Source organism: Sceloporus occidentalis, unplaced genomic scaffold, assembly GCF_023333645.1.
Source record: "Sceloporus occidentalis isolate IW3139 unplaced genomic scaffold, rSceOcc1.0.p SCAF_206, whole genome shotgun sequence".
Lineage (NCBI taxonomy): Eukaryota > Metazoa > Chordata > Lepidosauria > Squamata > Phrynosomatidae > Sceloporus > Sceloporus occidentalis.
Window position 1 is genome coordinate 158,033 of NW_028317186.1, and position 25,247 is coordinate 183,279.

Consider the following 25,247-nt stretch of genomic DNA (forward strand, 5'->3'; position numbering starts at 1 on the left):
CTAGCCAAAACCTTAATGAGCGCTCATTGGGCATGCATTATCTACCAAAGCAGCCAGAAGGTTAGCTTTGCGCAGTGGCAGTATCATAGCCCATGAGGTGTTAACCGAGGCGTGATTATTGCTAATTGAAAACTATTCCCAATACCCCGCCATGATGACTTGAAAAATAGTCAGCAATGGCAATTTTTGATAGTCTCTTGTGAGACTGGCATGCCTGGTTAAAAACAGATGAATCTCCTTAAGTCTTTGAAAGCTTGGCTGCTGTGGGCCATGAAAGAGTGGCAAAGAACTCTGCACATCTACCACGCGTTACTTTCTTCACCTGGCTTGTGTTTTTGTGGCGGGTTCGGAAAGTTCTGCACGGATTTTTTTCATACCAGAGCTCTCCTACAAGCAAGCAATATCCTCGTAAGAGCAAAAGAGCAGGAAGTAGTGCTCATTCTTTGGAGAATCGTCTTGCTGCCAACCCTGGAAGAACACGTCCCACCCCTTGAAGGGAAATGGTGACTGAAAGGCCTTAATGACTTTTCACTGAAGCTTTCCCTTTTTTGGTTTAAAGAAAGTACAGGAAGAAGCTCCCATGTATGCAGCAGCACGTCATCCACCAGAATCTATCTTCCCCTTGTAAGAAGCCATTGGATGACGTGCCCTGCTGTGGACCTTCGCGTTGCAGCCCGTCGTGTTGACCTACCTCATATCCATCTGTCATATCTCCATGTTGTATCCCGAGCCGAGTGTGCGAGTCGTCGTCGTCACAAAGGACCAGCTATGCCAATTTCATCAGAGAGGTGTGGATTTTTTTATGATCCTTGACAGTTGGGAGTGCCTTTCAGCACCATGACGTGAAAGTGTGCATTTTGTCCCAGAAAGTAGAGGTGAGACCTCGTTTGCATTTTGCCTTAAAGATCTGGGGCTTTTCTCTGGGAAAATGTTTCCTTCTGGGCCTTTTCTAGAGACACCTTTGTCAAATGCCAGTTTAATTAGCATAACAGTTCCCACAATGCTCTGCTCTGGCTCAATGTCCACCTATGCCTAGCCAAAACCTTAATGAGCGCTCATTGGGCATGCATTATCTACCAAAGCAGCCAGAAGGTTAGCTTTGCGCAGTGGCAGTATCATAGCCCATGAGGTGTTAACCGAGGCGTGATTATTGCTAATTGAAAACTATTCCCAATACCCCGCCATGATGACTTGAAAAATAGTCAGCAATGGCAATTTTTGATAGTCTCTTGTGAGACTGGCATGCCTGGTTAAAAACAGATGAATCACCTTAAGTCTTTGAAAGCTTGGCTGCTGTGGGCCATGAAAGAGTGGCAAAGAACTCTGCACATCTACCACGCGTTACTTTCTTCACCTGGCTTGTGTTTTTGTGACGGGTTCGGAAAGTTCTGCACGGGTTTTTTTCATACCAGAGCTCTCCTACAAGCAAGCAATATCCTCGTAAGAGCAAAAGAGCAGGAAGTAGTGCTCATTCTTTGGAGAATCGTCTTGCTGCCAACCCTGGAAGAACACGTCCCACCCCTTGAAGGGAAATGGTGACTGAAAGGCCTTAATGACTTTTCACTGAAGCTTTCCCTTTTTTGGTTTAAAGAAAGTACAGGAAGAAGCTCCCATGTATGCAGCAGCACGTCATCCACCAGAATCTATCTTCCCCTTGTAAGAAGCCATTGGATGACGTGCCCTGCTGTGGACCTTCGCGTTGCAGCCCGTCGTGTTGACCTACCTCATATCCATCTGTCATATCTCCATGTTGTATCCCGAGCCGAGTGTGCGAGTCGTCGTCGTCACAAAGGACCAGCTATGCCAATTTCATCAGAGAGGTGTGGATTTTTTTATGATCCTTGACAGTTGGGAGTGCCTTTCAGCACCATGAGGTGAAAGTGTGCATTTTGTCCCAGAAAGTAGAGGTGAGACCTCGTTTGCATTTTGCCTTAAAGATCTGGGGCTTTTCTCTGGGAAAATGTTTCCTTCTGGGCCTTTTCTAGAGACACCTTTGTCAAATGCCAGTTTAATTAGCATAACAGTTCCCACAATGCTCTGCTCTGGCTCAATGTCCACCTATGCCTAGCCAAAACCTTAATGAGCGCTCATTGGGCATGCATTATCTACCAAAGCAGCCAGAAGGTTAGCTTTGCGCAGTGGCAGTATCATAGCCCATGAGGTGTTAACCGAGGCGTGATTATTGCTAATTGAAAACTATTCCCAATACCCCGCCATGATGACTTGAAAAATAGTCAGCAATGGCAATTTTTGATAGTCTCTTGTGAGACTGGCATGCCTGGTTAAAAACAGATGAATCACCTTAAGTCTTTGAAAGCTTGGCTGCTGTGGGCCATGAAAGAGTGGCAAAGAACTCTGCACATCTACCACGCGTTACTTTCTTCACCTGGCTTGTGTTTTTGTGACGGGTTCGGAAAGTTCTGCACGGATTTTTTTCATACCAGAGCTCTCCTACAAGCAAGCAATATCCTCGTAAGAGCAAAAGAGCAGGAAGTAGTGCTCATTCTTTGGAGAATCGTCTTGCTGCCAACCCTGGAAGAACACGTCCCACCCCTTGAAGGGAAATGGTGACTGAAAGGCCTTAATGACTTTTCACTGAAGCTTTCCCTTTTTTGGTTTAAAGAAAGTACAGGAAGAAGCTCCCATGTATGCAGCAGCACGTCATCCACCAGAATCTATCTTCCCCTTGTAAGAAGCCATTGGATGACGTGCCCTGCTGTGGACCTTCGCGTTGCAGCCCGTCGTGTTGACCTACCTCATATCCATCTGTCATATCTCCATGTTGTATCCCGAGCCGAGTGTGCGAGTCGTCGTCGTCACAAAGGACCAGCTATGCCAATTTCATCAGAGAGGTGTGGATTTTTTTATGATCCTTGACAGTTGGGAGTGCCTTTCAGCACCATGAGGTGAAAGTGTGCATTTTGTCCCAGAAAGTAGAGGTGAGACCTCGTTTGCATTTTGCCTTAAAGATCTGGGGCTTTTCTCTGGGAAAATGTTTCCTTCTGGGCCTTTTCTAGAGACACCTTTGTCAAATGCCAGTTTAATTAGCATAACAGTTCCCACAATGCTCTGCTCTGGCTCAATGTCCACCTATGCCTAGCCAAAACCTTAATGAGCGCTCATTGGGCATGCATTATCTACCAAAGCAGCCAGAAGGTTAGCTTTGCGCAGTGGCAGTATCATAGCCCATGAGGTGTTAACCGAGGCGTGATTATTGCTAATTGAAAACTATTCCCAATACCCCGCCATGATGACTTGAAAAATAGTCAGCAATGGCAATTTTTGATAGTCTCTTGTGAGACTGGCATGCCTGGTTAAAAACAGATGAATCACCTTAAGTCTTTGAAAGCTTGGCTGCTGTGGGCCATGAAAGAGTGGCAAAGAACTCTGCACATCTACCACGCGTTACTTTCTTCACCTGGCTTGTGTTTTTGTGACGGGTTCGGAAAGTTCTGCACGGGTTTTTTTCATACCAGAGCTCTCCTACAAGCAAGCAATATCCTCGTAAGAGCAAAAGAGCAGGAAGTAGTGCTCATTCTTTGGAGAATCGTCTTGCTGCCAACCCTGGAAGAACACGTCCCACCCCTTGAAGGGAAATGGTGACTGAAAGGCCTTAATGACTTTTCACTGAAGCTTTCCCTTTTTTGGTTTAAAGAAAGTACAGGAAGAAGCTCCCATGTATGCAGCAGCACGTCATCCACCAGAATCTATCTTCCCCTTGTAAGAAGCCATTGGATGACGTGCCCTGCTGTGGACCTTCGCGTTGCAGCCCGTCGTGTTGACCTACCTCATATCCATCTGTCATATCTCCATGTTGTATCCCGAGCCGAGTGTGCGAGTCGTCGTCGTCACAAAGGACCAGCTATGCCAATTTCATCAGAGAGGTGTGGATTTTTTTATGATCCTTGACAGTTGGGAGTGCCTTTCAGCACCATGAGGTGAAAGTGTGCATTTTGTCCCAGAAAGTAGAGGTGAGACCTCGTTTGCATTTTGCCTTAAAGATCTGGGGCTTTTCTCTGGGAAAATGTTTCCTTCTGGGCCTTTTCTAGAGACACCTTTGTCAAATGCCAGTTTAACTAGCATAACAGTTCCCACAATGCTCTGCTCTGGCTCAATGTCCACCTATGCCTAGCCAAAACCTTAATGAGCGCTCATTGGGCATGCATTATCTACCAAAGCAGCCAGAAGGTTAGCTTTGCGCAGTGGCAGTATCATAGCCCATGAGGTGTTAACCGAGGCGTGATTATTGCTAATTGAAAACTATTCCCAATACCCCGCCATGATGACTTGAAAAATAGTCAGCAATGGCAATTTTTGATAGTCTCTTGTGAGACTGGCATGCCTGGTTAAAAACAGATGAATCACCTTAAGTCTTTGAAAGCTTGGCTGCTGTGGGCCATGAAAGAGTGGCAAAGAACTGTGCACATCTACCACGCATTACTTTCTTCACCTGGCTTGTGTTTTTGTGACGGGTTCGGAAAGTTCTGCACGGGTTTTTTTCATACCAGAGCTCTCCTACAAGCAAGCAATATCCTCGTAAGAGCAAAAGAGCAGGAAGTAGTGCTCATTCTTTGGAGAATCGTCTTGCTGCCAACCCTGGAAGAACACGTCCCACCCCTTGAAGGGAAATGGTGACTGAAAGGCCTTAATGACTTCACTGAAGCTTTCCCTTTTTTGGTTTAAAGAAAGTACAGGAAGAAGCTCCCATGTATGCAGCAGCACGTCATCCACCAGAATCTATCTTCCCCTTGTAAGAAGCCATTGGATGACGTGCCCTGCTGTGGACCTTCGCGTTGCAGCCCGTCGTGTTGACCTACCTCATATCCATCTGTCATATCTCCATGTTGTATCCCGAGCCGAGTGTGCGAGTCGTCGTCGTCACAAAGGACCAGCTATGCCAATTTCATCAGAGAGGTATGGATTTTTTTATGATCCTTGACAGTTGGGAGTGCCTTTCAGCACCATGAGGTGAAAGTGTGCATTTTGTCCCAGAAAGTAGAGGTGAGACCTCGTTTGCATTTTGCCTTAAAGATCTGGGGCTTTTCTCTGGGAAAATGTTTCCTTCTGGGCCTTTTCTAGAGACACCTTTGTCAAATGCCAGTTTAATTAGCATAACAGTTCCCACAATGCTCTGCTCTGGCTCAATGTCCACCTATGCCTAGCCAAAACCTTAATGAGCGCTCATTGGGCATGCATTATCTACCAAAGCAGCCAGAAGGTTAGCTTTGCGCAGTGGCAGTATCATAGCCCATGAGGTGTTAACCGAGGCGTGATTATTGCTAATTGAAAACTATTCCCAATACCCCGCCATGATGACTTGAAAAATAGTCAGCAATGGCAATTTTTGATAGTCTCTTGTGAGACTGGCATGCCTGGTTAAAAACAGATGAATCACCTTAAGTCTTTGAAAGCTTGGCTGCTGTGGGCCATGAAAGAGTGGCAAAGAACTGTGCACATCTACCACGCGTTACTTTCTTCACCTGGCTTGTGTTTTTGTGACGGGTTCGGAAAGTTCTGCACGGGTTTTTTTCATACCAGAGCTCTCCTACAAGCAAGCAATATCCTCGTAAGAGCAAAAGAGCAGGAAGTAGTGCTCATTCTTTGGAGAATCGTCTTGCTGCCAACCCTGGAAGAACACGTCCCACCCCTTGAAGGGAAATGGTGACTGAAAGGCCTTAATGACTTCACTGAAGCTTTCCCTTTTTTGGTTTAAAGAAAGTACAGGAAGAAGCTCCCATGTATGCAGCAGCACGTCATCCACCAGAATCTATCTTCCCCTTGTAAGAAGCCATTGGATGACGTGCCCTGCTGTGGACCTTCGCGTTGCAGCCCGTCGTGTTGACCTACCTCATATCCATCTGTCATATCTCCATGTTGTATCCCGAGCCGAGTGTGCGAGTCGTCGTCGTCACAAAGGACCAGCTATGCCAATTTCATCAGAGAGGTATGGATTTTTTTATGATCCTTGACAGTTGGGAGTGCCTTTCAGCACCATGAGGTGAAAGTGTGCATTTTGTCCCAGAAAGTAGAGGTGAGACCTCGTTTGCATTTTGCCTTAAAGATCTGGGGCTTTTCTCTGGGAAAATGTTTCCTTCTGGGCCTTTTCTAGAGACACCTTTGTCAAATGCCAGTTTAATTAGCATAACAGTTCCCACAATGCTCTGCTCTGGCTCAATGTCCACCTATGCCTAGCCAAAACCTTAATGAGCGCTCATTGGGCATGCATTATCTACCAAAGCAGCCAGAAGGTTAGCTTTGCGCAGTGGCAGTATCATAGCCCATGAGGTGTTAACCGAGGCGTGATTATTGCTAATTGAAAACTATTCCCAATACCCCGCCATGATGACTTGAAAAATAGTCAGCAATGGCAATTTTTGATAGTCTCTTGTGAGACTGGCATGCCTGGTTAAAAACAGATGAATCACCTTAAGTCTTTGAAAGCTTGGCTGCTGTGGGCCATGAAAGAGTGGCAAAGAACTCTGCACATCTACCACGCGTTACTTTGTTCACCTGGCTTGTGTTTTTGTGACGGGTTCGGAAAGTTCTGCACGGGTTTTTTTCATACCAGAGCTCTCCTACAAGCAAGCAATATCCTCGTAAGAGCAAAAGAGCAGGAAGTAGTGCTCATTCTTTGGAGAATCGTCTTGCTGCCAACCCTGGAAGAACACGTCCCACCCCTTGAAGGGAAATGGTGACTGAAAGGCCTTAATGACTTCACTGAAGCTTTCCCTTTTTTGGTTTAAAGAAAGTACAGGAAGAAGCTCCCATGTATGCAGCAGCACGTCATCCACCAGAATCTATCTTCCCCTTGTAAGAAGCCATTGGATGACGTGCCCTGCTGTGGACCTTCGCGTTGCAGCCCGTCGTGTTGACCTACCTCATATCCATCTGTCATATCTCCATGTTGTATCCCGAGCCGAGTGTGCGAGTCGTCGTCGTCACAAAGGACCAGCTATGCCAATTTCATCAGAGAGGTATGGATTTTTTTATGATCCTTGACAGTTGGGAGTGCCTTTCAGCACCATGAGGTGAAAGTGTGCATTTTGTCCCAGAAAGTAGAGGTGAGACCTCGTTTGCATTTTGCCTTAAAGATCTGGGGCTTTTCTCTGGGAAAATGTTTCCTTCTGGGCCTTTTCTAGAGACACCTTTGTCAAATGCCAGTTTAATTAGCATAACAGTTCCCACAATGCTCTGCTCTGGCTCAATGTCCACCTATGCCTAGCCAAAACCTTAATGAGCGCTCATTGGGCATGCATTATCTACCAAAGCAGCCAGAAGGTTAGCTTTGCGCAGTGGCAGTATCATAGCCCATGAGGTGTTAACCGAGGCGTGATTATTGCTAATTGAAAACTATTCCCAATACCCCGCCATGATGACTTGAAAAATAGTCAGCAATGGCAATTTTTGATAGTCTCTTGTGAGACTGGCATGCCTGGTTAAAAACAGATGAATCACCTTAAGTCTTTGAAAGCTTGGCTGCTGTGGGCCATGAAAGAGTGGCAAAGAACTCTGCACATCTACCACGCGTTACTTTCTTCACCTGGCTTGTGTTTTTGTGGCGGGTTCGGAAAGTTCTGCACGGGTTTTTTTCATACCAGAGCTCTCCTACAAGCAAGCAATATCCTCGTAAGAGCAAAAGAGCAGGAAGTAGTGCTCATTCTTTGGAGAATCGTCTTGCTGCCAACCCTGGAAGAACACGTCCCACCCCTTGAAGGGAAATGGTGACTGAAAGGCCTTAATGACTTTTCACTGAAGCTTTCCCTTTTTTGGTTTAAAGAAAGTACAGGAAGAAGCTCCCATGTATGCAGCAGCACGTCATCCACCAGAATCTATCTTCCCCTTGTAAAAAGCCATTGGATGACGTGCCCTGCTGTGGACCTTCGCGTTGCAGCCCGTCGTGTTGACCTACCTCATATCCATCTGTCATATCTCCATGTTGTATCCCGAGCCGAGTGTGCGAGTCATCGTCGTCACAAAGGACCAGCTATGCCAATTTCATCAGAGAGGTGTGGATTTTTTTATGATCCTTGACAGTTGGGAGTGCCTTTCAGCACCATGAGGTGAAAGTGTGCATTTTGTCCCAGAAAGTAGAGGTGAGACCTCGTTTGCATTTTGCCTTAAAGATCTGGGGCTTTTCTCTGGGAAAATGTTTCCTTCTGGGCCTTTTCTAGAGACACCTTTGTCAAATGCCAGTTTAATTAGCATAACAGTTCCCACAATGCTCTGCTCTGGCTCAATGTCCACCTATGCCTAGCCAAAACCTTAATGAGCGCTCATTGGGCATGCATTATCTACCAAAGCAGCCAGAAGGTTAGCTTTGCGCAGTGGCAGTATCATAGCCCATGAGGTGTTAACCGAGGCGTGATTATTGCTAATTGAAAACTATTCCCAATACCCCGCCATGATGACTTGAAAAATAGTCAGCAATGGCAATTTTTGATAGTCTCTTGTGAGACTGGCATGCCTGGTTAAAAACAGATGAATCACCTTAAGTCTTTGAAAGCTTGGCTGCTGTTGGCCATGAAAGAGTGGCAAAGAACTCTGCACATCTACCACGCGTTACTTTCTTCACCTGGCTTGTGTTTTTGTGGCGGGTTCGGAAAGTTCTGCACGGGTTTTTTTCATACCAGAGCTCTCCTACAAGCAAGCAATATCCTCGTAAGAGCAAAAGAGCAGGAAGTAGTGCTCATTCTTTGGAGAATCGTCTTGCTGCCAACCCTGGAAGAACACGTCCCACCCCTTGAAGGGAAATGGTGACTGAAAGGCCTTAATGACTTTTCACTGAAGCTTTCCCTTTTTTGGTTTAAAGAAAGTACAGGAAGAAGCTCCCATGTATGCAGCAGCACGTCATCCACCAGAATCTATCTTCCCCTTGTAAAAAGCCATTGGATGACGTGCCCTGCTGTGGACCTTCGCGTTGCAGCCCGTCGTGTTGACCTACCTCATATCCATCTGTCATATCTCCATGTTGTATCCCGAGCCGAGTGTGCGAGTCGTCGTCGTCACAAAGGACCAGCTATGCCAATTTCATCAGAGAGGTGTGGATTTTTTTATGATCCTTGACAGTTGGGAGTGCCTTTCAGCACCATGAGGTGAAAGTGTGCATTTTGTCCCAGAAAGTAGAGGTGAGACCTCGTTTGCATTTTGCCTTAAAGATCTGGGGCTTTTCTCTGGGAAAATGTTTCCTTCTGGGCCTTTTCTAGAGACACCTTTGTCAAATGCCAGTTTAATTAGCATAACAGTTCCCACAATGCTCTGCTCTGGCTCAATGTCCACCTATGCCTAGCCAAAACCTTAATGAGCGCTCATTGGGCATGCATTATCTACCAAAGCAGCCAGAAGGTTAGCTTTGCGCAGTGGCAGTATCATAGCCCATGAGGTGTTAACCGAGGCGTGATTATTGCTAATTGAAAACTATTCCCAATACCCCGCCATGATGACTTGAAAAATAGTCAGCAATGGCAATTTTTGATAGTCTCTTGTGAGACTGGCATGCCTGGTTAAAAACAGATGAATCACCTTAAGTCTTTGAAAGCTTGGCTGCTGTTGGCCATGAAAGAGTGGCAAAGAACTCTGCACATCTACCACGCGTTACTTTCTTCACCTGGCTTGTGTTTTTGTGGCGGGTTCGGAAAGTTCTGCACGGGTTTTTTTCATACCAGAGCTCTCCTACAAGCAAGCAATATCCTCGTAAGAGCAAAAGAGCAGGAAGTAGTGCTCATTCTTTGGAGAATCGTCTTGCTGCCAACCCTGGAAGAACACGTCCCACCCCTTGAAGGGAAATGGTGACTGAAAGGCCTTAATGACTTTTCACTGAAGCTTTCCCTTTTTTGGTTTAAAGAAAGTACAGGAAGAAGCTCCCATGTATGCAGCAGCACGTCATCCACCAGAATCTATCTTCCCCTTGTAAAAAGCCATTGGATGACGTGCCCTGCTGTGGACCTTCGCGTTGCAGCCCGTCGTGTTGACCTACCTCATATCCATCTGTCATATCTCCATGTTGTATCCCGAGCCGAGTGTGCGAGTCGTCGTCGTCACAAAGGACCAGCTATGCCAATTTCATCAGAGAGGTGTGGATTTTTTTATGATCCTTGACAGTTGGGAGTGCCTTTCAGCACCATGAGGTGAAAGTGTGCATTTTGTCCCAGAAAGTAGAGGTGAGACCTCGTTTGCATTTTGCCTTAAAGATCTGGGGCTTTTCTCTGGGAAAATGTTTCCTTCTGGGCCTTTTCTAGAGACACCTTTGTCAAATGCCAGTTTAATTAGCATAACAGTTCCCACAATGCTCTGCTCTGGCTCAATGTCCACCTATGCCTAGCCAAAACCTTAATGAGCGCTCATTGGGCATGCATTATCTACCAAAGCAGCCAGAAGGTTAGCTTTGCGCAGTGGCAGTATCATAGCCCATGAGGTGTTAACCGAGGCGTGATTATTGCTAATTGAAAACTATTCCCAATACCCCGCCATGATGACTTGAAAAATAGTCAGCAATGGCAATTTTTGATAGTCTCTTGTGAGACTGGCATGCCTAAAAACAGATGAATCACCTTAAGTCTTTGAAAGCTTGGCTGCTGTGGGCCATGAAAGAGTGGCAAAGAACTCTGCACATCTACCACGCGTTACTTTCTTCACCTGGCTTGTGTTTTTGTGACGGGTTCGGAAAGTTCTGCACGGGTTTTTTTCATACCAGAGCTCTCCTACAAGCAAGCAATATCCTCGTAAGAGCAAAAGAGCAGGAAGTAGTGCTCATTCTTTGGAGAATCGTCTTGCTGCCAACCCTGGAAGAACACGTCCCACCCCTTGAAGGGAAATGGTGACTAAAAGGCCTTAATGACTTTTAACTGAAGCTTTCCCTTTTTTGGTTTAAAGAAAGTACAGGAAGAAGCTCCCATGTATGCAGCAGCACGTCATCCACCAGAATCTATCTTCCCCTTGTAAGAAGCCATTGGATGACGTGCCCTGCTGTGGACCTTCGCGTTGCAGCCCGTCGTGTTGACCTACCTCATATCCATCTGTCATATCTCCATGTTGTATCCCGAGCCGAGTGTGCGAGTCGTCGTCGTCACAAAGGACCAGCTATGCCAATTTCATCAGAGAGGTGTGGATTTTTTTATGATCCTTGACAGTTGGGAGTGCCTTTCAGCACCATGAGGTGAAAGTGTGCATTTTGTCCCAGAAAGTAGAGGTGAGACCTCGTTTGCATTTTGCCTTAAAGATCTGGGGCTTTTCTCTGGGAAAATGTTTCCTTCTGGGCCTTTTCTAGAGACACCTTTGTCAAATGCCAGTTTAATTAGCATAACAGCTCCCACAATGCTCTGCTCTGGCTCAATGTCCACCTATGCCTAGCCAAAACCTTAATGAGCGCTCATTGGGCATGCATTATCTACCAAAGCAGCCAGAAGGTTAGCTTTGCGCAGTGGCAGTATCATAGCCCATGAGGTGTTAACCGAGGCGTGATTATTGCTAATTGAAAACTATTCCCAATACCCCGCCATGATGACTTGAAAAATAGTCAGCAATGGCAATTTTTGATAGTCTCTTGTGAGACTGGCATGCCTGGTTAAAAACAGATGAATCACCTTAAGTCTTTGAAAGCTTGGCTGCTGTGGGCCATGAAAGAGTGGCAAAGAACTCTGCACATCTACCACGCGTTACTTTCTTCACCTGGCTTGTGTTTTTGTGACGGGTTCGGAAAGTTCTGCACGGGTTTTTTTCATACCAGAGCTCTCCTACAAGCAAGCAATATCCTCGTAAGAGCAAAAGAGCAGGAAGTAGTGCTCATTCTTTGGAGAATCGTCTTGCTGCCAACCCTGGAAGAACACGTCCCACCCCTTGAAGGGAAATGGTGACTGAAAGGCCTTAATGACTTTTCACTGAAGCTTTCCCTTTTTTGGTTTAAAGAAAGTACAGGAAGAAGCTCCCATGTATGCAGCAGCACGTCATCCACCAGAATCTATCTTCCCCTTGTAAGAAGCCATTGGATGACGTGCCCTGCTGTGGACCTTCGCGTTGCAGCCCGTCGTGTTGACCTACCTCATATCCATCTGTCATATCTCCATGTTGTATCCCGAGCCGAGTGTGCGAGTCGTCGTCGTCACAAAGGACCAGCTATGCCAATTTCATCAGAGAGGTGTGGATTTTTTTATGATCCTTGACAGTTGGGAGTGCCTTTCAGCACCATGAGGTGAAAGTGTGCATTTTGTCCCAGAAAGTAGAGGTGAGACCTCGTTTGCATTTTGCCTTAAAGATCTGGGGCTTTTCTCTGGGAAAATGTTTCCTTCTGGGCCTTTTCTAGAGACACCTTTGTCAAATGCCAGTTTAATTAGCATAACAGTTCCCACAATGCTCTGCTCTGGCTCAATGTCCACCTATGCCTAGCCAAAACCTTAATGAGCGCTCATTGGGCATGCATTATCTACCAAAGCAGCCAGAAGGTTAGCTTTGCGCAGTGGCAGTATCATAGCCCATGAGGTGTTAACCGAGGCGTGATTATTGCTAATTGAAAACTATTCCCAATACCCCGCCATGATGACTTGAAAAATAGTCAGCAATGGCAATTTTTGATAGTCTCTTGTGAGACTGGCATGCCTGGTTAAAAACAGATGAATCACCTTAAGTCTTTGAAAGCTTGGCTGCTGTGGGCCATGAAAGAGTGGCAAAGAACTCTGCACATCTACCACGCGTTACTTTCTTCACCTGGCTTGTGTTTTTGTGGCGGGTTCGGAAAGTTCTGCACGGGTTTTTTTCATACCAGAGCTCTCCTACAAGCAAGCAATATCCTCGTAAGAGCAAAAGAGCAGGAAGTAGTGCTCATTCTTTGGAGAATCGTCTTGCTGCCAACCCTGGAAGAACACGTCCCACCCCTTGAAGGGAAATGGTGACTGAAAGGCCTTAATGACTTTTCACTGAAGCTTTCCCTTTTTTGGTTTAAAGAAAGTACAGGAAGAAGCTCCCATGTATGCAGCAGCACGTCATCCACCAGAATCTATCTTCCCCTTGTAAGAAGCCATTGGATGACGTGCCCTGCTGTGGACCTTCGCGTTGCAGCCCGTCGTGTTGACCTACCTCATATCCATCTGTCATATCTCCATGTTGTATCCCGAGCCGAGTGTGCGAGTCGTCGTCGTCACAAAGGACCAGCTATGCCAATTTCATCAGAGAGGTGTGGATTTTTTTATGATCCTTGACAGTTGGGAGTGCCTTTCAGCACCATGAGGTGAAAGTGTGCATTTTGTCCCAGAAAGTAGAGGTGAGACCTCGTTTGCATTTTGCCTTAAAGATCTGGGGCTTTTCTCTGGGAAAATGTTTCCTTCTGGGCCTTTTCTAGAGACACCTTTGTCAAATGCCAGTTTAATTAGCATAACAGTTCCCACAATGCTCTGCTCTGGCTCAATGTCCACCTATGCCTAGCCAAAACCTTAATGAGCGCTCATTGGGCATGCATTATCTACCAAAGCAGCCGGAAGGTTAGCTTTGCGCAGTGGCAGTATCATAGCCCATGAGGTGTTAACCGAGGAGTGATTATTGCTAATTGAAAACTATTCCCAATACCCCGCCATGATGACTTGAAAAATAGTCAGCAATGGCAATTTTTGATAGTCTCTTGTGAGACTGGCATGCCTGGTTAAAAACAGATGAATCTCCTTAAGTCTTTGAAAGCTTGGCTGCTGTGGGCCATGAAAGAGTGGCAAAGAACTCTGCACATCTACCACGCGTTACTTTCTTCACCTGGCTTGTGTTTTTGTGGCGGGTTCGGAAAGTTCTGCACGGGTTTTTTTCATACCAGAGCTCTCCTACAAGCAAGCAATATCCTCGTAAGAGCAAAAGAGCAGGAAGTAGTGCTCATTCTTTGGAGAATCGTCTTGCTGCCAACCCTGGAAGAACACGTCCCACCCCTTGAAGGGAAATGGTGACTGAAAGGCCTTAATGACTTTTCACTGAAGCTTTCCCTTTTTTGGTTTAAAGAAAGTACAGGAAGAAGCTCCCATGTATGCAGCAGCACGTCATCCACCAGAATCTATCTTCCCCTTGTAAAAAGCCATTGGATGACGTGCCCTGCTGTGGACCTTCGCGTTGCAGCCCGTCGTGTTGACCTACCTCATATCCATCTGTCATATCTCCATGTTGTATCCCGAGCCGAGTGTGCGAGTCGTCGTCGTCACAAAGGACCAGCTATGCCAATTTCATCAGAGAGGTGTGGATTTTTTTATGATCCTTGACAGTTGGGAGTGCCTTTCAGCACCATGAGGTGAAAGTGTGCATTTTGTCCCAGAAAGTAGAGGTGAGACCTCGTTTGCATTTTGCCTTAAAGATCTGGGGCTTTTCTCTGGGAAAATGTTTCCTTCTGGGCCTTTTCTAGAGACACCTTTGTCAAATGCCAGTTTAATTAGCATAACAGTTCCCACAATGCTCTGCTCTGGCTCAATGTCCACCTATGCCTAGCCAAAACCTTAATGAGCGCTCATTGGGCATGCATTATCTACCAAAGCAGCCGGAAGGTTAGCTTTGCGCAGTGGCAGTATCATAGCCCATGAGGTGTTAACCGAGGCGTGATTATTGCTAATTGAAAACTATTCCCAATACCCCGCCATGATGACTTGAAAAATAGTCAGCAATGGCAATTTTTGATAGTCTCTTGTGAGACTGGCATGCCTGGTTAAAAACAGATGAATCTCCTTAAGTCTTTGAAAGCTTGGCTGCTGTGGGCCATGAAAGAGTGGCAAAGAACTCTGCACATCTACCACGCGTTACTTTCTTCACCTGGCTTGTGTTTTTGTGACGGGTTCGGAAAGTTCTGCACGGGTTTTTTTCATACCAGAGCTCTCCTACAAGCAAGCAATATCCTCGTAAGAGCAAAAGAGCAGGAAGTAGTGCTCATTCTTTGGAGAATCGTCTTGCTGCCAACCCTGGAAGAACACGTCCCACCCCTTGAAGGGAAATGGTGACTGAAAGGCCTTAATGACTTTTCACTGAAGCTTTCCCTTTTTTGGTTTAAAGAAAGTACAGGAAGAAGCTCCCATGTATGCAGCAGCACGTCATCCACCAGAATCTATCTTCCCCTTGTAAGAAGCCATTGGATGACGTGCCCTGCTGTGGACCTTCGCGTTGCAGCCCGTCGTGTTGACCTACCTCATATCCATCTGTCATATCTCCATGTTGTATCCCGAGCCGAGTGTGCGAGTCGTCGTCGTCACAAAGGACCAGCTATGCCAATTTCATCAGAGAGGTGTGGATTTTTTTATGATCCTTGACAGTTGGGAGTGCCTTTCAGCACCATGAGGTGAAAGTGTGCATTTTGTCCCAGAAAGTAGAGGTGAGACCTCGTTTGCATTTTGCCTTAAAGATCTGGGGCTTTTCTCTGGGAAAATGTTTCCTTCTGGGCCTTTTCTAGAGACACCTTTGTCAAATGCCAGTTTAATTAGCATAACAGTTCCCACAATGCTCTGCTCTGGCTCAATGTCCACCTATGCCTAGCCAAAACCTTAATGAGCGCTCATTGGGCATGCATTATCTACCAAAGCAGCCAGAAGGTTAGCTTTGCGCAGTGGCAGTATCATAGCCCATGAGGTGTTAACCGAGGCGTGATTATTGCTAATTGAAAACTATTCCCAATACCCCGCCATGATGACTTGAAAAATAGTCAGCAATGGCAATTTTTGATAGTCTCTTGTGAGACTGGCATGCCTGGTTAAAAACAGATGAATCACCTTAAGTCTTTGAAAGCTTGGCTGCTGTGGGCCATGAAAGAGTGGCAAAGAACTCTGCACATCTACCACGCGTTACTTTCTTCACCTGGCTTGTGTTTTTGTGACGGGTTCGGAAAGTTCTGCACGGGTTTTTTTCATACCAGAGCTCTCCTACAAGCAAGCAATATCCTCGTAAGAGCAAAAGAGCAGGAAGTAGTGCTCATTCTTTGGAGAATCGTCTTGCTGCCAACCCTGGAAGAACACGTCCCACCCCTTGAAGGGAAATGGTGACTGAAAGGCCTTAATGACTTCACTGAAGCTTTCCCTTTTTTGGTTTAAAGAAAGTACAGGAAGAAGCTCCCATGTATGCAGCAGCACGTCATCCACCAGAATCTATCTTCCCCTTGTAAGAAGCCATTGGATGACGTGCCCTGCTGTGGACCTTCGCGTTGCAGCCCGTCGTGTTGACCTACCTCATATCCATCTGTCATATCTCCATGTTGTATCCCGAGCCGAGTGTGCGAGTCGTCGTCGTCACAAAGGACCAGCTATGCCAATTTCATCAGAGAGGTATGGATTTTTTTATGATCCTTGACAGTTGGGAGTGCCTTTCAGCACCATGAGGTGAAAGTGTGCATTTTGTCCCAGAAAGTAGAGGTGAGACCTCGTTTGCATTTTGCCTTAAAGATCTGGGGCTTTTCTCTGGGAAAATGTTTCCTTCTGGGCCTTTTCTAGAGACACCTTTGTCAAATGCCAGTTTAATTAGCATAACAGTTCCCACAATGCTCTGCTCTGGCTCAATGTCCACCTATGCCTAGCCAAAACCTTAATGAGCGCTCATTGGGCATGCATTATCTACCAAAGCAGCCAGAAGGTTAGCTTTGCGCAGTGGCAGTATCATAGCCCATGAGGTGTTAACCGAGGCGTGATTATTGCTAATTGAAAACTATTCCCAATACCCCGCCATGATGACTTGAAAAATAGTCAGCAATGGCAATTTTTGATAGTCTCTTGTGAGACTGGCATGCCTGGTTAAAAACAGATGAATCACCTTAAGTCTTTGAAAGCTTGGCTGCTGTGGGCCATGAAAGAGTGGCAAAGAACTCTGCACATCTACCACGCGTTACTTTCTTCACCTGGCTTGTGTTTTTGTGGCGGGTTCGGAAAGTTCTGCACGGGTTTTTTTCATACCAGAGCTCTCCTACAAGCAAGCAATATCCTCGTAAGAGCAAAAGAGCAGGAAGTAGTGCTCATTCTTTGGAGAATCGTCTTGCTGCCAACCCTGGAAGAACACGTCCCACCCCTTGAAGGGAAATGGTGACTGAAAGGCCTTAATGACTTTTCACTGAAGCTTTCCCTTTTTTGGTTTAAAGAAAGTACAGGAAGAAGCTCCCATGTATGCAGCAGCACGTCATCCACCAGAATCTATCTTCCCCTTGTAAGAAGCCATTGGATGACGTGCCCTGCTGTGGACCTTCGCGTTGCAGCCCGTCGTGTTGACCTACCTCATATCCATCTGTCATATCTCCATGTTGTATCCCGAGCCGAGTGTGCGAGTCGTCGTCGTCACAAAGGACCAGCTATGCCAATTTCATCAGAGAGGTGTGGATTTTTTTATGATCCTTGACAGTTGGGAGTGCCTTTCAGCACCATGAGGTGAAAGTGTGCATTTTGTCCCAGAAAGTAGAGGTGAGACCTCGTTTGCATTTTGCCTTAAAGATCTGGGGCTTTTCTCTGGGAAAATGTTTCCTTCTGGGCCTTTTCTAGAGACACCTTTGTCAAATGCCAGTTTAATTAGCATAACAGTTCCCACAATGCTCTGCTCTGGCTCAATGTCCACCTATGCCTAGCCAAAACCTTAATGAGCGCTCATTGGGCATGCATTATCTACCAAAGCAGCCGGAAGGTTAGCTTTGCGCAGTGGCAGTATCATAGCCCATGAGGTGTTAACCGAGGCGTGATTATTGCTAATTGAAAACTATTCCCAATACCCCGCCATGATGACTTGAAAAATAGTCAGCAATGGCAATTTTTGATAGTCTCTTGTGAGACTGGCATGCCTGGTTAAAAACAGATGAATCTCCTTAAGTCTTTGAAAGCTTGGCTGCTGTGGGCCATGAAAGAGTGGCAAAGAACTCTGCACATCTACCACGCGTTACTTTCTTCACCTGGCTTGTGTTTTTGTGGCGGGTTCGGAAAGTTCTGCACGGGTTTTTTTCATACCAGAGCTCTCCTACAAGCAAGCAATATCCTCGTAAGAGCAAAAGAGCAGGAAGTAGTGCTCATTCTTTGGAGAATCGTCTTGCTGCCAACCCTGGAAGAACACGTCCCACCCCTTGAAGGGAAATGGTGACTGAAAGGCCTTAATGACTTTTCACTGAAGCTTTCCCTTTTTTGGTTTAAAGAAAGTACAGGAAGAAGCTCCCATGTATGCAGCAGCACGTCATCCACCAGAATCTATCTTCCCCTTGTAAAAAGCCATTGGATGACGTGCCCTGCTGTGGACCTTCGCGTTGCAGCCCGTCGTGTTGACCTACCTCATATCCATCTGTCATATCTCCATGTTGTATCCCGAGCCGAGTGTGCGAGTCGTCGTCGTCACAAAGGACCAGCTATGCCAATTTCATCAGAGAGGTGTGGATTTTTTTATGATCCTTGACAGTTGGGAGTGCCTTTCAGCACCATGAGGTGAAAGTGTGCATTTTGTCCCAGAAAGTAGAGGTGAGACCTCGTTTGCATTTTGCCTTAAAGATCTGGGGCTTTTCCCTGGGAAAATGTTTCCTTCTGGGCCTTTTCTAGAGACACCTTTGTCAAATGCCAGTTTAATTAGCATAACAGTTCCCACAATGCTCTGCTCTGGCTCAATGTCCACCTATGCCTAGCCAAAACCTTAATGAGCGCTCATTGGGCATGCATTATCTACCAAAGCAGCCAGAAGGTTAGCTTTGCGCAGTGGCAGTATCATAGCCCATGAGGTGTTAACCGAGGCGTGATTATTGCTAATTGAAAACTATTCCCAATACCCCGCCATGATGACTTGAAAAATAGTCAGCAATGGCAATTTTTGATAGTCTCTTGTGAGACTGGCATGCCTGGTTAAAAACAGATGAATCTCCTTAAGTCTTTGAAAGCTTGGCTGCTGTGGGCCATGAAAGAGTGGCAAAGAACTCTGCACATCTACCACGCGTTACTTTCTTCACCTGGCTTGTGTTTTTGTGACGGGTTCGGAAAGTTCTGCACGGGTTTTTTTCATACCAGAGCTCTCCTACAAGCAAGCAATATCCTCGTAAGAGCAAAAGAGCAGGAAGTAGTGCTCATTCTTTGGAGAATCGTCTTGCTGCCAACCCTGGAAGAACACGTCCCACCCCTTGAAGGGAAATGGTGACTGAAAGGCCTTAATGACTTTTCACTGAAGCTTTCCCTTTTTTGGTTTAAAGAAAGTACAGGAAGAAGCTCCCATGTATGCAGCAGCACGTCATCCACCAGAATCTATCTTCCCCTTGTAAGAAGCCATTGGATGACGTGCCCTGCTGTGGACCTTCGCGTTGCAGCCCGTCGTGTTGACCTACCTCATATCCATCTGTCATATCTCCATGTTGTATCCCGAGCCGAGTGTGCGAGTCGTCGTCGTCACAAAGGACCAGCTATGCCAATTTCATCAGAGAGGTGTGGATTTTTTTATGATCCTTGACAGTTGGGAGTGCCTTTCAGCACCATGAGGTGAAAGTGTGCATTTTGTCCCAGAAAGTAGAGGTGAGACCTCGTTTGCATTTTGCCTTAAAGATCTGGGGCTTTTCTCTGGGAAAATGTTTCCTTCTGGGCCTTTTCTAGAGACACCTTTGTCAAATGCCAGTTTAATTAGCATAACAGTTCCCACAATGCTCTGCTCTGGCTCAATGTCCACCTATGCCTAGCCAAAACCTTAATGAGCGCTCATTGGGCATGCATTATCTACCAAAGCAGCCGGAAGGTTAGCTTTGCGCAGTGGCAGTATCATAGCCCATGAGGTGTTAACCGAGGCGTGATTATTGCTAATTGAAAACTATTCCCAATACCCCGCCATGATGACTTGAAAAATAGTCAGCAATGGCAATTTTTGATAGTCTCTTGTGAGACTGGCATGCCTGGTTAAAAACAGATGAATCTCCTTAAGTCTTTGAAAGCTTGGCTGCTGTGGGCCATGAAAGAGTGGCAAAGAACTCTGCACATCTACCACGCGTTACTTTCTTCACCTGGCTTGTGTTTTTGTGGCGGGTTCGGAAAGTTCTGCACGGGTTTTTTTCATACCAGAGCTCTCCTACAAGCAAGCAATATCCTCGTAAGAGCAAAAGAGCAGGAAGTAGTGCTCATTCTTTGGAGAATCGTCTTGCTGCCAACCCTGGAAGAACACGTCCCACCCCTTGAAGGGAAATGGTGACTGAAAGGCCTTAATGACTTTTCACTGAAGCTTTCCCTTTTTTGGTTTAAAGAAAGTACAGGAAGAAGCTCCCATGTATGCAGCAGCACGTCATCCACCAGAATCTATCTTCCCCTTGTAAAAAGCCATTGGATGACGTGCCCTGCTGTGGACCTTCGCGTTGCAGCCCGTCGTGTTGACCTACCTCATATCCATCTGTCATATCTCCATGTTGTATCCCGAGCCGAGTGTGCGAGTCGTCGTCGTCACAAAGGACCAGCTATGCCAATTTCATCAGAGAGGTGTGGATTTTTTTATGATCCTTGACAGTTGGGAGTGCCTTTCAGCACCATGAGGTGAAAGTGTGCATTTTGTCCCAGAAAGTAGAGGTGAGACCTCGTTTGCATTTTGCCTTAAAGATCTGGGGCTTTTCTCTGGGAAAATGTTTCCTTCTGGGCCTTTTCTAGAGACACCTTTGTCAAATGCCAGTTTAATTAGCATAACAGTTCCCACAATGCTCTGCTCTGGCTCAATGTCCACCTATGCCTAGCCAAAACCTTAATGAGCGCTCATTGGGCATGCATTATCTACCAAAGCAGCCAGAAGGTTAGCTTTGCGCAGTGGCAGTATCATAGCCCATGAGGTGTTAACCGAGGCGTGATTATTGCTAATTGAAAACTATTCCCAATACCCCGCCATGATGACTTGAAAAATAGTCAGCAATGGCAATTTTTGATAGTCTCTTGTGAGACTGGCATGCCTGGTTAAAAACAGATGAATCTCCTTAAGTCTTTGAAAGCTTGGCTGCTGTGGGCCATGAAAGAGTGGCAAAGAACTCTGCACATCTACCACGCGTTACTTTCTTCACCTGGCTTGTGTTTTTGTGACGGGTTCGGAAAGTTCTGCACGGGTTTTTTTCATACCAGAGCTCTCCTACAAGCAAGCAATATCCTCGTAAGAGCAAAAGAGCAGGAAGTAGTGCTCATTCTTTGGAGAATCGTCTTGCTGCCAACCCTGGAAGAACACGTCCCACCCCTTGAAGGGAAATGGTGACTGAAAGGCCTTAATGACTTTTCACTGAAGCTTTCCCTTTTTTGGTTTAAAGAAAGTACAGGAAGAAGCTCCCATGTATGCAGCAGCACGTCATCCACCAGAATCTATCTTCCCCTTGTAAGAAGCCATTGGATGACGTGCCCTGCTGTGGACCTTCGCGTTGCAGCCCGTCGTGTTGACCTACCTCATATCCATCTGTCATATCTCCATGTTGTATCCCGAGCCGAGTGTGCGAGTCGTCGTCGTCACAAAGGACCAGCTATGCCAATTTCATCAGAGAGGTGTGGATTTTTTTATGATCCTTGACAGTTGGGAGTGCCTTTCAGCACCATGAGGTGAAAGTGTGCATTTTGTCCCAGAAAGTAGAGGTGAGACCTCGTTTGCATTTTGCCTTAAAGATCTGGGGCTTTTCTCTGGGAAAATGTTTCCTTCTGGGCCTTTTCTAGAGACACCTTTGTCAAATGCCAGTTTAATTAGCATAACAGTTCCCACAATGCTCTGCTCTGGCTCAATGTCCACCTATGCCTAGCCAAAACCTTAATGAGCGCTCATTGGGCATGCATTATCTACCAAAGCAGCCAGAAGGTTAGCTTTGCGCAGTGGCAGTATCATAGCCCATGAGGTGTTAACCGAGGCGTGATTATTGCTAATTGAAAACTATTCCCAATACCCCGCCATGATGACTTGAAAAATAGTCAGCAATGGCAATTTTTGATAGTCTCTTGTGAGACTGGCATGCCTGGTTAAAAACAGATGAATCTCCTTAAGTCTTTGAAAGCTTGGCTGCTGTGGGCCATGAAAGAGTGGCAAAGAACTCTGCACATCTACCACGCGTTACTTTCTTCACCTGGCTTGTGTTTTTGTGGCGGGTTCGGAAAGTTCTGCACGGGTTTTTTTCATACCAGAGCTCTCCTACAAGCAAGCAATATCCTCGTAAGAGCAAAAGAGCAGGAAGTAGTGCTCATTCTTTGGAGAATCGTCTTGCTGCCAACCCTGGAAGAACACGTCCCACCCCTTGAAGGGAAATGGTGACTGAAAGGCCTTAATGACTTTTCACTGAAGCTTTCCCTTTTTTGGTTTAAAGAAAGTACAGGAAGAAGCTCCCATGTATGCAGCAGCACGTCATCCACCAGAATCTATCTTCCCCTTGTAAAAAGCCATTGGATGACGTGCCCTGCTGTGGACCTTCGCGTTGCAGCCCGTCGTGTTGACCTACCTCATATCCATCTGTCATATCTCCATGTTGTATCCCGAGCCGAGTGTGCGAGTCGTCGTCGTCACAAAGGACCAGCTATGCCAATTTCATCAGAGAGGTGTGGATTTTTTTATGATCCTTGACAGTTGGGAGTGCCTTTCAGCACCATGAGGTGAAAGTGTGCATTTTGTCCCAGAAAGTAGAGGTGAGACCTCGTTTGCATTTTGCCTTAAAGATCTGGGGCTTTTCTCTGGGAAAATGTTTCCTTCTGGGCCTTTTCTAGAGACACCTTTGTCAAATGCCAGTTTAATTAGCATAACAGTTCCCACAATGCTCTGCTCTGGCTCAATGTCCACCTATGCCTAGCCAAAACCTTAATGAGCGCTCATTGGGCATGCATTATCTACCAAAGCAGCCGGAAGGTTAGCTTTGCGCAGTGGCAGTATCATAGCCCATGAGGTGTTAACCGAGGCGTGATTATTGCTAATTGAAAACTATTCCCAATACCCCGCCATGATGACTTGAAAAATAGTCAGCAATGGCAATTTTTGATAGTCTCTTGTGAGACTGGCATGCCTGGTTAAAAACAGATGAATCTCCTTAAGTCTTTGAAAGCTTGGCTGCTGTGGGCCATGAAAGAGTGGCAAAGAACTCTGCACATCTACCACGCGTTACTTTCTTCACCTGGCTTGTGTTTTTGTGACGGGTTCGGAAAGTTCTGCACGGGTTTTTTTCATACCAGAGCTCTCCTACAAGCAAGCAATATCCTCGTAAGAGCAAAAGAGCAGGAAGTAGTGCTCATTCTTTGGAGAATCGTCTTGCTGCCAACCCTGGAAGAACACGTCCCACCCCTTGAAGGGAAATGGTGACTGAAAGGCCTTAATGACTTTTCACTGAAGCTTTCCCTTTTTTGGTTTAAAGAAAGTACAGGAAGAAGCTCCCATGTATGCAGCAGCACGTCATCCACCAGAATCTATCTTCCCCTTGTAAGAAGCCATTGGATGACGTGCCCTGCTGTGGACCTTCGCGTTGCAGCCCGTCGTGTTGACCTACCTCATATCCATCTGTCATATCTCCATGTTGTATCCCGAGCCGAGTGTGCGAGTCGTCGTCGTCACAAAGGACCAGCTATGCCAATTTCATCAGAGAGGTGTGGATTTTTTTATGATCCTTGACAGTTGGGAGTGCCTTTCAGCACCATGAGGTGAAAGTGTGCATTTTGTCCCAGAAAGTAGAGGTGAGACCTCGTTTGCATTTTGCCTTAAAGATCTGGGGCTTTTCTCTGGGAAAATGTTTCCTTCTGGGCCTTTTCTAGAGACACCTTTGTCAAATGCCAGTTTAATTAGCATAACAGTTCCCACAATGCTCTGCTCTGGCTCAATGTCCACCTATGCCTAGCCAAAACCTTAATGAGCGCTCATTGGGCATGCATTATCTACCAAAGCAGCCAGAAGGTTAGCTTTGCGCAGTGGCAGTATCATAGCCCATGAGGTGTTAACCGAGGCGTGATTATTGCTAATTGAAAACTATTCCCAATACCCCGCCATGATGACTTGAAAAATAGTCAGCAATGGCAATTTTTGATAGTCTCTTGTGAGACTGGCATGCCTGGTTAAAAACAGATGAATCACCTTAAGTCTTTGAAAGCTTGGCTGCTGTGGGCCATGAAAGAGTGGCAAAGAACTCTGCACATCTACCACGCGTTACTTTCTTCACCTGGCTTGTGTTTTTGTGACGGGTTCGGAAAGTTCTGCACGGGTTTTTTTCATACCAGAGCTCTCCTACAAGCAAGCAATATCCTCGTAAGAGCAAAAGAGCAGGAAGTAGTGCTCATTCTTTGGAGAATCGTCTTGCTGCCAACCCTGGAAGAACACGTCCCACCCCTTGAAGGGAAATGGTGACTGAAAGGCCTTAATGACTTCACTGAAGCTTTCCCTTTTTTGGTTTAAAGAAAGTACAGGAAGAAGCTCCCATGTATGCAGCAGCACGTCATCCACCAGAATCTATCTTCCCCTTGTAAGAAGCCATTGGATGACGTGCCCTGCTGTGGACCTTCGCGTTGCAGCCCGTCGTGTTGACCTACCTCATATCCATCTGTCATATCTCCATGTTGTATCCCGAGCCGAGTGTGCGAGTCGTCGTCGTCACAAAGGACCAGCTATGCCAATTTCATCAGAGAGGTATGGATTTTTTTATGATCCTTGACAGTTGGGAGTGCCTTTCAGCACCATGAGGTGAAAGTGTGCATTTTGTCCCAGAAAGTAGAGGTGAGACCTCGTTTGCATTTTGCCTTAAAGATCTGGGGCTTTTCTCTGGGAAAATGTTTCCTTCTGGGCCTTTTCTAGAGACACCTTTGTCAAATGCCAGTTTAATTAGCATAACAGTTCCCACAATGCTCTGCTCTGGCTCAATGTCCACCTATGCCTAGCCAAAACCTTAATGAGCGCTCATTGGGCATGCATTATCTACCAAAGCAGCCAGAAGGTTAGCTTTGCGCAGTGGCAGTATCATAGCCCATGAGGTGTTAACCGAGGCGTGATTATTGCTAATTGAAAACTATTCCCAATACCCCGCCATGATGACTTGAAAAATAGTCAGCAATGGCAATTTTTGATAGTCTCTTGTGAGACTGGCATGCCTAAAAACAGATGAATCACCTTAAGTCTTTGAAAGCTTGGCTGCTGTGGGCCATGAAAGAGTGGCAAAGAACTCTGCACATCTACCACGCGTTACTTTCTTCACCTGGCTTGTGTTTTTGTGACGGGTTCGGAAAGTTCTGCACGGGTTTTTTTCATACCAGAGCTCTCCTACAAGCAAGCAATATCCTCGTAAGAGCAAAAGAGCAGGAAGTAGTGCTCATTCTTTGGAGAATCGTCTTGCTGCCAACCCTGGAAGAACACGTCCCACCCCTTGAAGG

The 25,247-nt window shown here is 46.2% G+C and overlaps 25 non-coding genes across 25 annotated transcripts; all 25 read left to right on the forward strand.

Moving 5' to 3' along the window:
• Positions 1-63: 63 nt before the first annotated feature.
• LOC149277815 (U4 spliceosomal RNA) lies at positions 64-205 on the forward strand. The gene has a single exon (XR_016278821.1). It is a non-coding gene; the product is annotated as a U4 spliceosomal RNA (small nuclear RNA).
• An 890-nt stretch (positions 206-1,095) lies between these two features.
• On the forward strand, positions 1,096-1,237 carry LOC149277816 (U4 spliceosomal RNA). The gene has a single exon (XR_016278822.1). It is a non-coding gene; the product is annotated as a U4 spliceosomal RNA (small nuclear RNA).
• Positions 1,238-2,127: 890 nt separating this feature from the next.
• On the forward strand, positions 2,128-2,269 carry LOC149277817 (U4 spliceosomal RNA). Its single transcript, XR_016278823.1, has one exon. It is a non-coding gene; the product is annotated as a U4 spliceosomal RNA (small nuclear RNA).
• Positions 2,270-3,159: 890 nt separating this feature from the next.
• Positions 3,160-3,301, forward strand: LOC149277818 (U4 spliceosomal RNA). Its single transcript, XR_016278824.1, has one exon. It is a non-coding gene; the product is annotated as a U4 spliceosomal RNA (small nuclear RNA).
• An 890-nt stretch (positions 3,302-4,191) lies between these two features.
• On the forward strand, positions 4,192-4,333 carry LOC149277819 (U4 spliceosomal RNA). Its single transcript, XR_016278826.1, has one exon. It is a non-coding gene; the product is annotated as a U4 spliceosomal RNA (small nuclear RNA).
• An 888-nt stretch (positions 4,334-5,221) lies between these two features.
• LOC149277820 (U4 spliceosomal RNA) lies at positions 5,222-5,363 on the forward strand. Its single transcript, XR_016278827.1, has one exon. It is a non-coding gene; the product is annotated as a U4 spliceosomal RNA (small nuclear RNA).
• An 888-nt stretch (positions 5,364-6,251) lies between these two features.
• On the forward strand, positions 6,252-6,393 carry LOC149277821 (U4 spliceosomal RNA). The gene has a single exon (XR_016278828.1). It is a non-coding gene; the product is annotated as a U4 spliceosomal RNA (small nuclear RNA).
• An 888-nt stretch (positions 6,394-7,281) lies between these two features.
• On the forward strand, positions 7,282-7,423 carry LOC149277822 (U4 spliceosomal RNA). The gene has a single exon (XR_016278830.1). It is a non-coding gene; the product is annotated as a U4 spliceosomal RNA (small nuclear RNA).
• An 890-nt stretch (positions 7,424-8,313) lies between these two features.
• LOC149277823 (U4 spliceosomal RNA) lies at positions 8,314-8,455 on the forward strand. Its single transcript, XR_016278831.1, has one exon. It is a non-coding gene; the product is annotated as a U4 spliceosomal RNA (small nuclear RNA).
• An 890-nt stretch (positions 8,456-9,345) lies between these two features.
• On the forward strand, positions 9,346-9,487 carry LOC149277824 (U4 spliceosomal RNA). The gene has a single exon (XR_016278832.1). It is a non-coding gene; the product is annotated as a U4 spliceosomal RNA (small nuclear RNA).
• Positions 9,488-10,377: 890 nt separating this feature from the next.
• LOC149277825 (U4 spliceosomal RNA) lies at positions 10,378-10,519 on the forward strand. Its single transcript, XR_016278833.1, has one exon. It is a non-coding gene; the product is annotated as a U4 spliceosomal RNA (small nuclear RNA).
• Positions 10,520-11,405: 886 nt separating this feature from the next.
• LOC149277826 (U4 spliceosomal RNA) lies at positions 11,406-11,547 on the forward strand. The gene has a single exon (XR_016278834.1). It is a non-coding gene; the product is annotated as a U4 spliceosomal RNA (small nuclear RNA).
• Positions 11,548-12,437: 890 nt separating this feature from the next.
• LOC149277827 (U4 spliceosomal RNA) lies at positions 12,438-12,579 on the forward strand. Its single transcript, XR_016278835.1, has one exon. It is a non-coding gene; the product is annotated as a U4 spliceosomal RNA (small nuclear RNA).
• An 890-nt stretch (positions 12,580-13,469) lies between these two features.
• LOC149277828 (U4 spliceosomal RNA) lies at positions 13,470-13,611 on the forward strand. The gene has a single exon (XR_016278979.1). It is a non-coding gene; the product is annotated as a U4 spliceosomal RNA (small nuclear RNA).
• An 890-nt stretch (positions 13,612-14,501) lies between these two features.
• On the forward strand, positions 14,502-14,643 carry LOC149277829 (U4 spliceosomal RNA). The gene has a single exon (XR_016278836.1). It is a non-coding gene; the product is annotated as a U4 spliceosomal RNA (small nuclear RNA).
• An 890-nt stretch (positions 14,644-15,533) lies between these two features.
• On the forward strand, positions 15,534-15,675 carry LOC149277830 (U4 spliceosomal RNA). Its single transcript, XR_016278838.1, has one exon. It is a non-coding gene; the product is annotated as a U4 spliceosomal RNA (small nuclear RNA).
• An 888-nt stretch (positions 15,676-16,563) lies between these two features.
• Positions 16,564-16,705, forward strand: LOC149277831 (U4 spliceosomal RNA). The gene has a single exon (XR_016278839.1). It is a non-coding gene; the product is annotated as a U4 spliceosomal RNA (small nuclear RNA).
• An 890-nt stretch (positions 16,706-17,595) lies between these two features.
• Positions 17,596-17,737, forward strand: LOC149277832 (U4 spliceosomal RNA). Its single transcript, XR_016278841.1, has one exon. It is a non-coding gene; the product is annotated as a U4 spliceosomal RNA (small nuclear RNA).
• Positions 17,738-18,627: 890 nt separating this feature from the next.
• Positions 18,628-18,769, forward strand: LOC149277833 (U4 spliceosomal RNA). Its single transcript, XR_016278842.1, has one exon. It is a non-coding gene; the product is annotated as a U4 spliceosomal RNA (small nuclear RNA).
• Positions 18,770-19,659: 890 nt separating this feature from the next.
• On the forward strand, positions 19,660-19,801 carry LOC149277834 (U4 spliceosomal RNA). The gene has a single exon (XR_016278843.1). It is a non-coding gene; the product is annotated as a U4 spliceosomal RNA (small nuclear RNA).
• An 890-nt stretch (positions 19,802-20,691) lies between these two features.
• LOC149277835 (U4 spliceosomal RNA) lies at positions 20,692-20,833 on the forward strand. The gene has a single exon (XR_016278844.1). It is a non-coding gene; the product is annotated as a U4 spliceosomal RNA (small nuclear RNA).
• An 890-nt stretch (positions 20,834-21,723) lies between these two features.
• On the forward strand, positions 21,724-21,865 carry LOC149277836 (U4 spliceosomal RNA). The gene has a single exon (XR_016278845.1). It is a non-coding gene; the product is annotated as a U4 spliceosomal RNA (small nuclear RNA).
• Positions 21,866-22,755: 890 nt separating this feature from the next.
• Positions 22,756-22,897, forward strand: LOC149277837 (U4 spliceosomal RNA). Its single transcript, XR_016278846.1, has one exon. It is a non-coding gene; the product is annotated as a U4 spliceosomal RNA (small nuclear RNA).
• Positions 22,898-23,787: 890 nt separating this feature from the next.
• LOC149277838 (U4 spliceosomal RNA) lies at positions 23,788-23,929 on the forward strand. Its single transcript, XR_016278847.1, has one exon. It is a non-coding gene; the product is annotated as a U4 spliceosomal RNA (small nuclear RNA).
• An 888-nt stretch (positions 23,930-24,817) lies between these two features.
• Positions 24,818-24,959, forward strand: LOC149277839 (U4 spliceosomal RNA). The gene has a single exon (XR_016278848.1). It is a non-coding gene; the product is annotated as a U4 spliceosomal RNA (small nuclear RNA).
• Positions 24,960-25,247: the final 288 nt, after the last annotated feature.